At 36.9% G+C, this 12,646-nt stretch overlaps 1 protein-coding gene across 1 annotated transcript in view; it reads left to right on the plus strand.

Moving 5' to 3' along the window:
• The window catches only part of LOC5565610, a gene marked incomplete in the record, with an annotated part of 686,619 nt that overhangs the window by 24,716 nt on the left and 649,257 nt on the right, over nt 1-12,646 (plus strand).

Here is a 12,646-nt window from a genome sequence, read left to right on the forward strand (position 1 = left end):
AGCAAAGCCCTATGTGTTGGAATAATGCTCAGAAAAAGGCAGAAGCTTTCCTAGTTTCTGAAAGAAGCTTTTCTAGCTCCTGTGAGAAGCTTTTCCAGCTTCTGAGAGAAGCTTTTCCAGCTTCTGAGAGAAGCTTTTCCAGCTTCTGAGAGAAGCTTTTCCAGCTTCTGAGAGAAGCTTTTCCAGCTTCTGAGAGAAGCTTTTCCAGCTTCTGAGAGAAGCTTTTCCAGCTTCTGAGAGAAGCTTTTCCAGCTTCTGAGAGAAGCTTTTCCAGCTTCTGAGAGAAGCTTTTCCAGCTTCTGAGAGAAGCTTTTCCAGCTTCTAAGAGAAGCTTTTCCAGTTTCTGAGAGAAGCTTTTCCAGCTTCTGAGAGAAGCTTTTCCAGCTTCTGAGAGAAGCTTTTCCAGCTTCTGAGAGAAGCTTTTCCAGCTTCTGAGAGAAGCTTTTCCAGCTTCTGAGAGAAGCTTTTCCAGCTTCTGAGAGAAGCTTTTCCAGCTTCTGAGAGAAGCTTTTCCAGCTTCTGAGAGAAGCTTTTCCAGCTTCTGAGAGAAGCTTTTCCAGCTTCTGAGAGAAGCTTTTCCAGCTTCTGAGAGAAGCTTTTCCAGCTTCTGAGAGAAGCTTTTCCAGCTTCTGAGAGAAGCTTTTCCAGCTTCTGAGAGAAGCTTTTCCAGCTTCTGAGAGAAGCTTTTCCAGCTTCTGAGAGAAGCTTTTCCAGCTTCTGAGAGAAGCTTTTCCAGCTTCTGAGAGAAGCTTTTCCAGCTTCTGAGAGAAGCTTTTCCAGCTTCTGAGAGAAGCTTTTCCAGCTTCTGAGAGAAGCTTTTCCAGCTTCTGAGAGAAGCTTTTCCAGCTTCTGAGAGAAGCTTTTCCAGCTTCTGAGAGAAGCTTTTCCAGCTTCTGAGAGAAGCTTTTCCAGCTTCTGAGAGAAGCTTTTCCAGCTTCTGAGAAGAAGCTTTTCAGCTTCTGAGAAGAAGCTTTTCAGCTTCTGAGAAGAAGCTTTTCAGCTTCTGAGAAGAAGCTTTTCAGCTTCTGAGAAGAAGCTTTTCAGCTTCTGAGAGAAGCTTTTCAGCTTCTGAGAGAAGCTTTTCAGCTTCTGAGAAGAAGCTTTTCAGCTTCTGAGAAGAAGCTTTTCAGCTTCTGAGAAGAAGCTTTTCCAGCTTCTGAGAGAAGCTTTTCCAGCTTCTGAGAAGAAGCTTTTCAGCTTCTGAGAAGAAGCTTTTCAGCTTCTGAGAAGAAGCTTTTCAGCTTCTGAGAAGAAGCTTTTCAGCTTCTGAGAAGAAGCTTTTCAGCTTCTGAGAAGAAGCTTTTCAGCTTCTGAGAAGAAGCTTTTCAGCTTCTGAGAGAAGCTTTTCAGCTTCTGAGAAGATGCTTTTCAGCTTCTGAGAAGAAAATTTTCAGCTTCTGAGAATAAGCTTTTCAGCTTCTGAGAAGAAGCTTTTCAGCTTCTGAGAGAAGCTTTTCAGCTTCTGAGAGAAGCTTTTCAGCTTCTGAGAAGAAGCTTTTCAGCTTCTGAGAAGAAGCTTTTCAGCTTCTGAGAGAAGCTTTTCAGCTTCTGAGAGAAGCTTTTCAGCTTCTGAGAGAAGCTTTTCAGCTTCTGAGAGAAGCTTTTCAGCTTCTGAGAGAAGCTTTTCAGCTTCTGAGAGAAGCTTTTCAGCTTCTGAGAAGAAGCTTTTCAGCTTCTGAGAAGAAGCTTTTCAGCTTCTGAGAAGAAGCTTTTCAGCTTCTGAGGAGAAGCTTTTCAGCTTCTGAGGAGAAGCTTTTCAGCTTCTGAGGAGAAGCTTTTCAGCTTCTGAGAAGAAGCTTTTCAGCTTCTGAGAAGAAGCTTTTCAGCTTCTGAGAAGAAGCTTTTCAGCTTCTGAGAAGAAGCTTTTCAGCTTCTGAGAAGAAGCTTTTCAGCTTCTGAGAAGAAGCTTTTCAGCTTCTGAGAAGAAGCTTTTCAGCTTCTGAGAAGAAGCTTTTCAGCTTCTGAGAAGAAGCTTTTCAGCTTCTGAGAAGAAGCTTTTCAGCTTCTGAGAAGAAGCTTTTCAGCTTCTGAGAAGAAGCTTTTCAGCTTCTGAGAAGAAGCTTTTCAGCTTCTGAGAAGAAGCTTTTCAGCTTCTGAGAAGAAGCTTTTCAGCTTCTGAGAAGAAGCTTTTCAGCTTCTGAGAAGAAGCTTTTCAGCTTCTGAGAAGAAGCTTTTCAGCTTCTGAGAAGAAGCTTTTCAGCTTCTGAGAAGAAGCTTTTCAGCTTCTGAGAAGAAGCTTTTCAGCTTCTGAGAAGAAGCTTTTCAGCTTCTGAGAAGAAGCTTTTCAGCTTCTGAGATGATGCTTTTCAGCTTCTGAGAAGAAGCTTTTCAGCTTCTGAGAATAAGCTTTTCAGCTTCTGAGAATAAGCTTTTCAGCTTCTGAGAAGAAGCTTTTCAGCTTCTGAGAGAAGCTTTTCAGCTTCTGAGAGAAGCTTTTCAGCTTCTGAGAAGAAGCTTTTCAGCTTCTGAGAAGAAGCTTTTCAGCTTCTGAGAGAAGCTTTTCAGCTTCTGAGAGAAGCTTTTCAGCTTCTGAGAGAAGCTTTTCAGCTTCTGAGAGAAGCTTTTCAGCTTCTGAGAGAAGCTTTTCAGCTTCTGAGAGAAGCTTTTCAGCTTCTGAGAGAAGCTTTTCAGCTTCTGAGAGAAGCTTTTCAGCTTCTGAGAGAAGCTTTTCAGCTTCTGAGAGAAGCTTTTCAGCTTCTGAGAGAAGCTTTTCAGCTTCTGAGAGAAGCTTTTCAGCTTCTGAGAGAAGCTTTTCAGCTTCTGAGAGAAGCTTTTCAGCTTCTGAGAGAAGCTTTTCAGCTTCTGAGAGAAGCTTTTCAGCTTCTGAGAGAAGCTTTTCAGCTTCTGAGAGAAGCTTTTCAGCTTCTGAGAGAAGCTTTTCAGCTTCTGAGAGAAGCTTTTCAGCTTCTGAGAGAAGCTTTTCAGCTTCTGAGAGAAGCTTTTCAGCTTCTGAGAAGAAGCTTTTCAGCTTCTGAGGAGAAGCTTTTCAGCTTCTGAGGAGAAGCTTTTCAGCTTCTGAGGAGAAGCTTTTCAGCTTCTGAGAAGAAGCTTTTCAGCTTCTGAGAAGAAGCTTTTCAGCTTCTGAGAAGAAGCTTTTCAGCTTCTAAGAAGAAGCTTTTCAGCTTCTGAGAGAAGCTTTTCAGCTTCTGAGAAGATGCTTTTCAGCTTCTGAGAAGAAGCTTTTCAGCTTCCGAGAAGATGCTTTTCAGCTTCTGAGAAGAAAAATTTCAGCTTCTGAGAATAAGCTTTTCAGCTTCTGAGAAGAAGCTTTTCAGCTTCTGAGAGAAGCTTTTCAGCTTCTGAGAGAAGCTTTTCAGCTTTTGGGAGTGCCAGTTGTTTTGGAGTGCCAGCTTCTGGGAGAAGCTCTCCTAGCTTCTGGGAGAAGCTTTCCCAGCTTCTGGGAGAAGCTTTCCCAGCTTCTGGGAAAAACTTTCCCAGCTTCTGAGATAAACTTTCCCAGCTTCTGGGAGAAGCTCTTCTATCTTCTGGGAGAATCTTTTACAGCTTCTGGGAGAAGCTTTCCAGCTTCTGGGGAGAAGCTTTTCAGCTACTTGGGAGGTTCTTTCCACTTTCTGCGAAAAGCTTTTCCAGCTTCTAAGAGAAGCTTTAACAGTTTCTGGGAGAAGCTTTTTCAGCTTCTAGCAGAAGCTTTTCCAGCCTCTGAGAAAAGCTTATCCAGCATCTGGGAGAAGCTTTATAACTTCTGGAAGAGAAGCTTTTCCAACTTCTATATACGAGAAGCTTTTCCGGTTTCTGGACACGAAGCTTTTCCAGACAGTTGGGTTAAGAAGATATTGAGTAATGAAACACAAAACCAGAGCAACTGAGACCATCGAGGTAGCCATGTAAACCAACTATTACTTTGGTTCTACAACTAACTTTTCATCGTATCTAGGTACCCTTGCAGCTTGAGATTCTTTGTCCAGTTCGGGCACGAGAAACCCCTGCTTTTCCTCAGCCCTGCTTCCCCAGAAACGATCCAAGTCGTCCATGTCAAGGGTCAGAAGTCAGAACAAAACAAAACGGGACAGAACTCGTCATGGCTTGCTTTGTTCGTAGGTTGCCTTGCTTTTTTATGTGTTCCATCGGGGTCAACCATTGCCTTCCTCGTCGTCATCATTACGATTCGCCGTGTGCGCGAGAAAAGAATAATGATTTATTTACTTTCCGCTTCATCTACCTGGCCATCTAGCTGTTGCTGCTTGTTACTAGTGTGGTGCCCATTCGCCACGAAACAACCGGAAAGCGACACGACGGACGACGCAAACACGGAAACGAATCGCCTCCAGGGGGCGCCACACTAGCGCAAACTACTAGGGTGGTTCATATTATAAAAAGTTCGAAAAATCAATATACCATATCTGCCGTACAATCTTTATGATGAAAACAGTGTTCTATCAATTTTTCAGTCACTTTGGAGGTGATTTAAGGCTCCAGAATCTATCATTTGATGATCAGTAATCATCAAAAATTTAAAACCAGTTTTTTCGTTCAATTCTAAATTATTTCACTAGATTTCAGAATTTGTTCTCAGTGCAATAATAGATTTTCATGAACATTGCCTCGATTGTGAGCAAAACATCTGGTTTAGAAATTTAGCAAAACGCTGATGATTATTTTCCTCTGAAGCTTGGCCCAAAAGCTATCAGTGGTTCCAAACCTTTTTGATGCAGCAACCCTACAAACATGCCACGGACTCTGAAACATTATTTTGTGTTGAAATGAAAGTATAGGAAGTAAGAAGATTTCCTAAGTCTCATAATAAATCAAAAGATATTACTTACAGGTCACAAATAATGCCAGAATGAAACCAAGATCATATGAATGCACTAAATCCACTAAGAATTTTCCATGAGTTTCGATGAGGAAATTTTGAAAATGAGCTTGCTAAAATCTAATAAACAAAGTGTCAAAGATATTCCAAGGTGCACAATAGCAATTTCTACGAGAACAATCTTAAAATAGTTTGAGAGCTGTTTGAAAGCTGTTTTGTGTGTTTTAAGAATCTTTTTATTTGGCTTCTTAGGAATCAACCAAGGAACTTCAGAAGACTTCTTAATTTTGACAAATACAGATATCACCAAAATATTATCAAATATCCTGCTGAAGTATTCGTAAAGATTTCGCTCAGCATAACTCAATTAAGCTCAAGGTGTCATGGCGCAGAAAACCGGTCAAAACTTAATGTTGTTGTTGACATCAGAAATGTTTGATGCAATTCTGGAAGACAAGCAAGGAAACATTGCTTCATGAGAAAAACTACTTAAAAACGAGAAAATGTGGCTTCGCGGCCCTCTTGGATATTACTATCCAGAAGTTTTGAAAAATTTATAACACGGTAGATTTTTTTTGTATATGCAACTAGTAGTCCCGGCAAAATTTTATTGGTCTATTAAGTAAATTGTTGAAAAACGGCATAAAATTTCCCTTACAAAATGATACATTAGTTTTGTCTCGTTTTTTCGACAATGAAAGGTTTCAAATTCAAATCCATTGACCCATTCTCAAGCCAACTCGTGACATACAAACACCTATCCATTTGTTTTAGGTATAGATTGATATATAGATATCCACCAAAGTAGACCGGCTCAACATTTTTTTTCAGAAGCTTTATAGCGTTCATAAGGTGGCATTTTTATTGACAATTTTGCCGCTATGTGGCGCTAGTCTGCAAGTAAATTCGATCATACTCTAGCAGGCTCTAGCTGATGATCCTGACCACCTAGAAAGTTCGTGTAAAGTTGTTTAGAAGTTTTAATGCTTTTTGAAACAGCACTGTTATTAGCCAATGTATATAAAGTTGATTATATTTCAGCATACTTCAGCTCATGATCCTGGTCACATAGAAAGATGTTCAGAAGCTTGAAGGCAATTTGAGGTAGCACTGTTTGGTTAGCCATTTTGTGGCTTTATTATGAAGAACTCGCGGTAAAATTCTCAAAAAAAATAAAGAAATAAAAAAAATCATTTACTTTTTTTGACAGAATTTTAGAATGCATTTCCCAAAAATTCTTTAAAAAATGTATGAAAGAAATCATTAAAAAAAACTCTTAAAACTCTCTTGAGGGCAGTATTCTAGAAGAAGTCATGGGGGATCTGGGGAACTTGATCAGTTTTTGGATGAATCCCTGAATATATTTTTGTAATAGAAAAATCCCGAGGAATATCTCTACACGAATACTTCAAGAATTACTTGGAGAACCAACTGAAAAAAATAAATAAGGAGAACTTTCTTTAGAAATTTCTTATGGAATCAATGAAAGAATCCTTGAAGAAACTTAATTAGTACCTAGGATGGTTCTTGTATAAATAGCTGTAACGTTCTGCAGAAATTCATAATGAAATGGCTGGAGATATTTCGAGAAGATTTTTTTCTGGTTTCTGGACGAATACCTGTACGATTTTTTGGAATAATTTCTTGAACATTCAAAAAATTATTACTGGGTTGTTCTTTAAAAGGGTTGCTGGAAGAATTCACGAAAAAATGCTGGAATAGTTTATGAATCTCTACACTTCAGAAAAAATAAGGTATCGTAGGGGGGATGGTTTTAAGAATTCGAAGTTGAATTCACTTCTTATCCTGGAGAAATTACTTGTGAAGTTCTTGACCGAAGGCATAGTAGAATTCATTTTTTTTAACTATTGAAGAAATTCAAAATTTTAAATTTTTAGAATCCAGAATTTTTTGGAAATAGTTTTTGGATAGTTGGGAGAAATTCCTGGAGAAATATTTCAACGACTTCTTGGTAAAATTGAATGAGAATTTTCTGATGAAATTCCTAAAGGAATGCCGCGTTAGGTCAATACTGATCAAATGTTCCTAGGAATATCTGAAATCGCTTTGAAAACAAATCTGGTCGAATCCCTTGAATCATTTCTGAAGAAAATCTCAAAAAGTTTTATACATGAATATCAGGAGTTTAAACTAATGGAATTTCTGGGAGATCACTGTCGGAATTATTTAAAGAATATGTTTTAAGTTACAAACATGATTATCAAGAGGGTTAAGGATAATTCCATGGAAAAATTATTGGAGGAATCTTTGGAGGTATCCTCGGAATGAATGTAGTTGAAATCTGTGGAGATATTTCAGGAGAAACATGTAATTCTTGGAGAAATTATATGAAGAATATCTGTAGGAATTCTTAAAGCAATAGCTAAATATTCACTTAAGAATTTTTTAGACAAAATATCAAATATACGTTAAATGGATCGGCGAAGGCAGCATGGCCCGGCGATACACAAGTCTAATCTGAGTTTGATCTAGTGTCGTTTTGAATGGAAAGACTAAATCAATAATTATTAAAGTTTTTATAAAAAATGAAGTAAAAGGCTTGGTTTCAGTGGGAGCGTAAATGCAATAAAAATAAAGAATGTATACAAATGTACAGAAATTAAAAAAAAAATGGTTTTACCATTGAGCTCATAGCTCTCTCGATATAAATTCATGACTGTATTGAGAGTGAACGTTTTAATTGCTCTGATTTAGTATTGATTAGTGTTTGAATTTTGAAGAATGTTTATTGTAGTTCATAAATCATGTTTTCAACAAAATTTAGAAAAATAAATGGGAGACAAAAAAAAAACGTTATATCGAGGTTAAAGTTACGTTATATCGTATATCGAGTTACGTTATAAAGAGGTTACGTTATGTCGAAGTATGACTGTATTTCCATTTCTCATCATAGAGTATATGTACATTTACCACTTCCACTTTCGTACGTATAAGGCATGTGAACGACATACGGAAAGTTTGCACATACAAGCATCGCATAACACAAAAGGTGATTTCGCTATACGTACATTCTGGTTGTCTGGGAAATTTGGTTGCTAATTTTAGTTCCCTAGAGGAAAGTGGGGCAAATGAACGAGTGGGGTAAAAGTTTCTTTTTAAGATTTCTTGCTCAATTCAAAACAAAACTTATAAATGCCATGGTGGTACGAATGCTATTCAGTTAAGAGACTTTCACTACAAATATCATAAGAATCGATAGAGATTTGGAAAAGTTTGTTGTTTTTTACCGTAAAAATTCTAATATTTGGTCAAATTTTCATTGCATGGAACCAAATGAAGATAAAATATTTTTCGATTTTCTATATAAGGGCGTTTTTTTGCCTATTATAAAGATGCTTAGAGGTGTATTTGTTTTTACATAAATTCTTAGAATCATTTTTTGGCCCATAGTGGGGCAAAAGTTCGACCTATAGATAAACTAACGGAAAAAAATAAAAATTGCCCAAAACCACATATTATCTTGAAATTTAGCGAAATTAGCCTGATCATGCGAAAAAAGTTACCACAATATCGCATTTTGACTTAGTATTACAATTAGGCCTGTTTGGGTAATTTTTTTGATGAAAATTTAGTGTGTATTTGTTTTTATAAATTATATATATATATATATATATATATATATATATATATATATATATATATATATATATATATATATATATATATATATATATATATATATATATATATATATATATATATATATATATATATATATATATATATATATATATATATATATATATGTATACAGTATTGGACAAAACATTTGCAACTTTTTCGATTTTCCATACAAAATGACCAACTTTGGTAAGCTAAATCTCAGTTGTTTATGGACCGATTTGAATGAAATTTTGGCAGAACATCAGACATAACTTGAATTTTAACATATATTTTTGATTGATTTTTCCAATCACTAGTTCAGAAGTAGTAACGGTTTGACTAAAGTGAATTTTTTGACGATTTTTTATAAATGACATAACTATTCATATTGAAGGAATAGCTTCATGGTATCTTCAGCAAAGTTGTAGATTTTAACGAGATGAACAAGTTTGTTGAAGACAGTTTTTGTGTAGGGCTATCAGATTTTGAGATAAATAGTTTTGAATTTTTCGTCGAAAATTACACTTTAGATAAACCGTTATAACTTATAAACTCGTGTTTGGAAAAATATTCAAAACTATATGTTAAAATTCAAGTTATATCTGATGTTCTGTGAAAATTTCGTTCAAATCGGTTCATAAATAACTAAGATCTAGCTTACCAAAGTTGGTCATTTTTTATGGAAAATCGAAAAAGTTGCAAATGTTTTGTCCAATACTGTATATATATATTATATATGTATTTATTTACAGTTATAACTAAAAATGGGCAAAAAATTTGACAGAAATTTATTCAGCCAAATTTTAGCCAATATGTTGAATGATCACTGTGTGGTATTTATTTCTTTTCAACTGCTATGGTTTTTATGGAAATCTTGATTATACCACTAAGGTCGAACTTTCGTCCCACCTTACTCTATGGGTATAATATTTGTGTAAACTCATACAAGAACTTCAAACAAAGTCAGATCTAAATCAATTGATTTATTCAGTTTTTTTCTCATAAAAAGCAGAAGAAATAAGTTATTGCGACTTAGCATCAACGTGGACAGAATAGTTGAACCGGTTCTGTACGTCTCCTTACCATTTTAGCTTATTTTGCATTATTTTTTTTTATGTGAACCAGGGCTGACGTGGATCTTCTCATATCTGGCCCATTTCTAGTATTTAACTTAATTATCATTGATTTTCGCCCTTGGCAAGTTACCATTACCCAACTCGAAGTTAGAATATATCGAGGTGATTAGTAAAGTCGAAGCTTGGTATTATGATATCGCAAGGGACCGTCGTTATAGGAAAAAGTCGTTATAAAGAATAGTTATAACATCTAAATATTTTTCAAGGGACCGAAACACTTCGCTATAGAGAGTGACAAATCACTAGAAAAGTTGTCGTGAAAATGAGTTTCTACTGTAATTTGTTAGATAAGAATGATTAAAAGAGATTGATTTTCAATTCATTTAAGGAAGATTAGGTAAAAGGGTTTTCTTAACTATATGATAGACATGACTAAAATTCCAACACATTTTCAAAATTATTGTTGCCAAATGGTTGAAGTAGTCAATCACAAGTATGAGCATGAATTTTAGAACACAATTGTACGCAGATATTTCACAACATAATTTTGACATGTTTTTTACGAAAAACTAGACAGGAATACCAATAAATCCAAGGTAGTCGTGGGCAGAGTGTTCACACAATCCTAGGATATTTCGCACAGAATTTTATGTAGGATTCTCATAAAATCCTGGGCATCATTCTCTAGATTACAGAAACAAACTGTATGTAAAAAAAAACATCTTTTGAGAGATTATAACGGAAACTTAGGGAAAATTTTTATCGAATATTTCGTTGTATTTCCAAAAAACAAGGCCATGATTTTAAAAATATACAAGGTCGAATTCTGACAGAATAGTTTCGATAGAAATTTAAGAATCTTCTTCTTTCTGGCGTTACGTCCCCACTGGGACAGAGCCTGCTTCTCAGATTAGTGTTCTTATGAGCACTTCCACAGTTATTAACTGAGAGCTTTCTTTGCTGATTGATGGACTTCTTGGTGGTGTTAATGGACCAATGCACGAGTTCACTAATTTGACGTTTGAGCGGTGCCGAATTCACTAGTTGTCATGGTCACATAAATAACACGGCACCGCTGAAACGTCAAATAGTGAACCCGTGCATTGGTCCATTAACACCACCAAGAAGTCCAAATGCCGGCGAGCACGCAGCTGTTAAGCGAGACCATATTGAGGGTAAGGGTTCGAGTTTCTCCAATTGTGGATCTTATTGCATTAAAAAGTTCCTTGACATCCCGGGGCTTAGAGGCACATGTACAAGAATGATAAATTGACAAGGACAGCTTTCAGTCAATAAAATTCTTGTTTTGTTGGAAGCCTATTCACAAATTTCATAACGCTAAGGGGGGTTATGGGTGGTTGTCATCGAAATGTTACACCTCATACAACATTTGTAGAATTTCCATACAAAATGGTAACGAATGGATAGGTGTCAAACATGACAATTTTTGGCGTTATGAAATTTGTGAATAAACCCTTGAACTGCGGTAGTAGTCACTGAGCTGAGAGAAAGCACTGTCCCAGAAAGAAAAAGAAGAAGATAGTTGCCTACAAGATATTTCGAAAGAATAGCTGACATATGAAAGAAGGGAAAATAGAAAGCAAAGGGAAAGCATTTCACCGACGAATTTTACACACCACTGATTTCCAGTTTACATTAGAGACGCATTTACGAATGGTCAATCCTCTATAACGTTATGACCATACATCATTTTTGCACGCAAAACAAGATACTGCATAGTACTTTTCGGGGTAATGGCTCATTCGGGGTAGTGGCGTTCGGGGTAATGACCCATTCGGGGTAATGGCGTTCGGGGTAGTGACCCATTCGGGGTAGTGGCGTTCGGGGTAGTGGCGTTCGGGGTAATGGCGTTCGGGGTAATGGGATGGAGCCCGTTTGAGTATCTTCTTGAGTTGATAACGTTTAAAGTAATATATAGGATATTCATGTCTTCAGCTAGTAACGAATGCCACAACTTTGTTGCAATCACCAACTTTCTATTTTTTTTAGGGGGATTAATCAATACTTCCAAAAGATGACACATGCCACCGATCAATTTTGCTAAAGACGTCATGACCTACGTCCACCTCTTCAATCCAGGGAGCTGTTAATTGAATGGCGTTTTAAACCACTGTGTCGTGGTTCGAAAAGGTTGGCCAGGGCCTCTATTTTTATCATAAAGATTGTAAGGAATGGAAGATGGGATTTCCATTTTTTGTTATTTGCACCACCCTAATGTAGCACTTTGTTGCACTTTGTTGTCTTTTGGTCTGTCAAAAAGGGCGAACTCTGTTGTATTCGCGGTGTCGGACCTTTTTTTTTGTTCTGTTCGACAATTTTGACTGTAGAGAACGGACGGAATTCGGACCCAGGTGTGCTCCTGTGAGCTTGTTCGCGCTCGTTGCAGCTGCATCAGGGGCACTAATGGTGATGGATGACTGGACTGAATACTGAATGGGTCGTTGGGCGCCAATGACTCTTTATGTGGGGGGTGATTTATGAAGGGGAGGGAGGTGGTGTTTCGCCTGGTATAGTGCGTTTTTAGGTTTTGCTCCGCAAGAAATCCTAGTAATTTGGAATGATGGCAAGCTGGGATAGTGAGACGTGAGCTCGAGGGAACCAAGCTCGCATAAACTGGGTCAGAGTGTCTCGTTCGGTTTCACCAGTTTTGCATTATTTAGGTTTCATGAGTTTGGCTCTTTTTTGATGAATAGGTACGAAGGCAGGATTGATCCCCCAGTACCGGACACTTAAGCCAGTAAATTTATAATTAGAAAAATATTAGTTTCATGTGCTCGTGTTACCCATTTATGATAAATATTATCATTTTTATGGTGTACAAAAATAAATTTGAAAATATAAATATGAATTTTGACATTGCATTTCGATGATGTATTTTAGTACCAAATTGATCGATCTTGAAAGGTGGCACCCAATACCGGACACGATCTGGAAATGTCTCGAATTATGTGAATTTGAACATCATTGAATGTATTTACTATAGGAATAGTATATAATTGCTTATTCTATGCATTTGCAACATTTACAAGAACAATTTGAGTTCTTCTTAGTTTGCAAGATGTCCATCGAAATCATATATGATGGTATAATAAGTACATTTTACGATGTTGTTCTGAATGTTCATTCTTCTTAATTTTATTGCATGTTTGAT

Source organism: Aedes aegypti, chromosome 1, assembly GCF_002204515.2.
Source record: "Aedes aegypti strain LVP_AGWG chromosome 1, AaegL5.0 Primary Assembly, whole genome shotgun sequence".
NCBI lineage: Eukaryota > Metazoa > Arthropoda > Insecta > Diptera > Culicidae > Aedes > Aedes aegypti.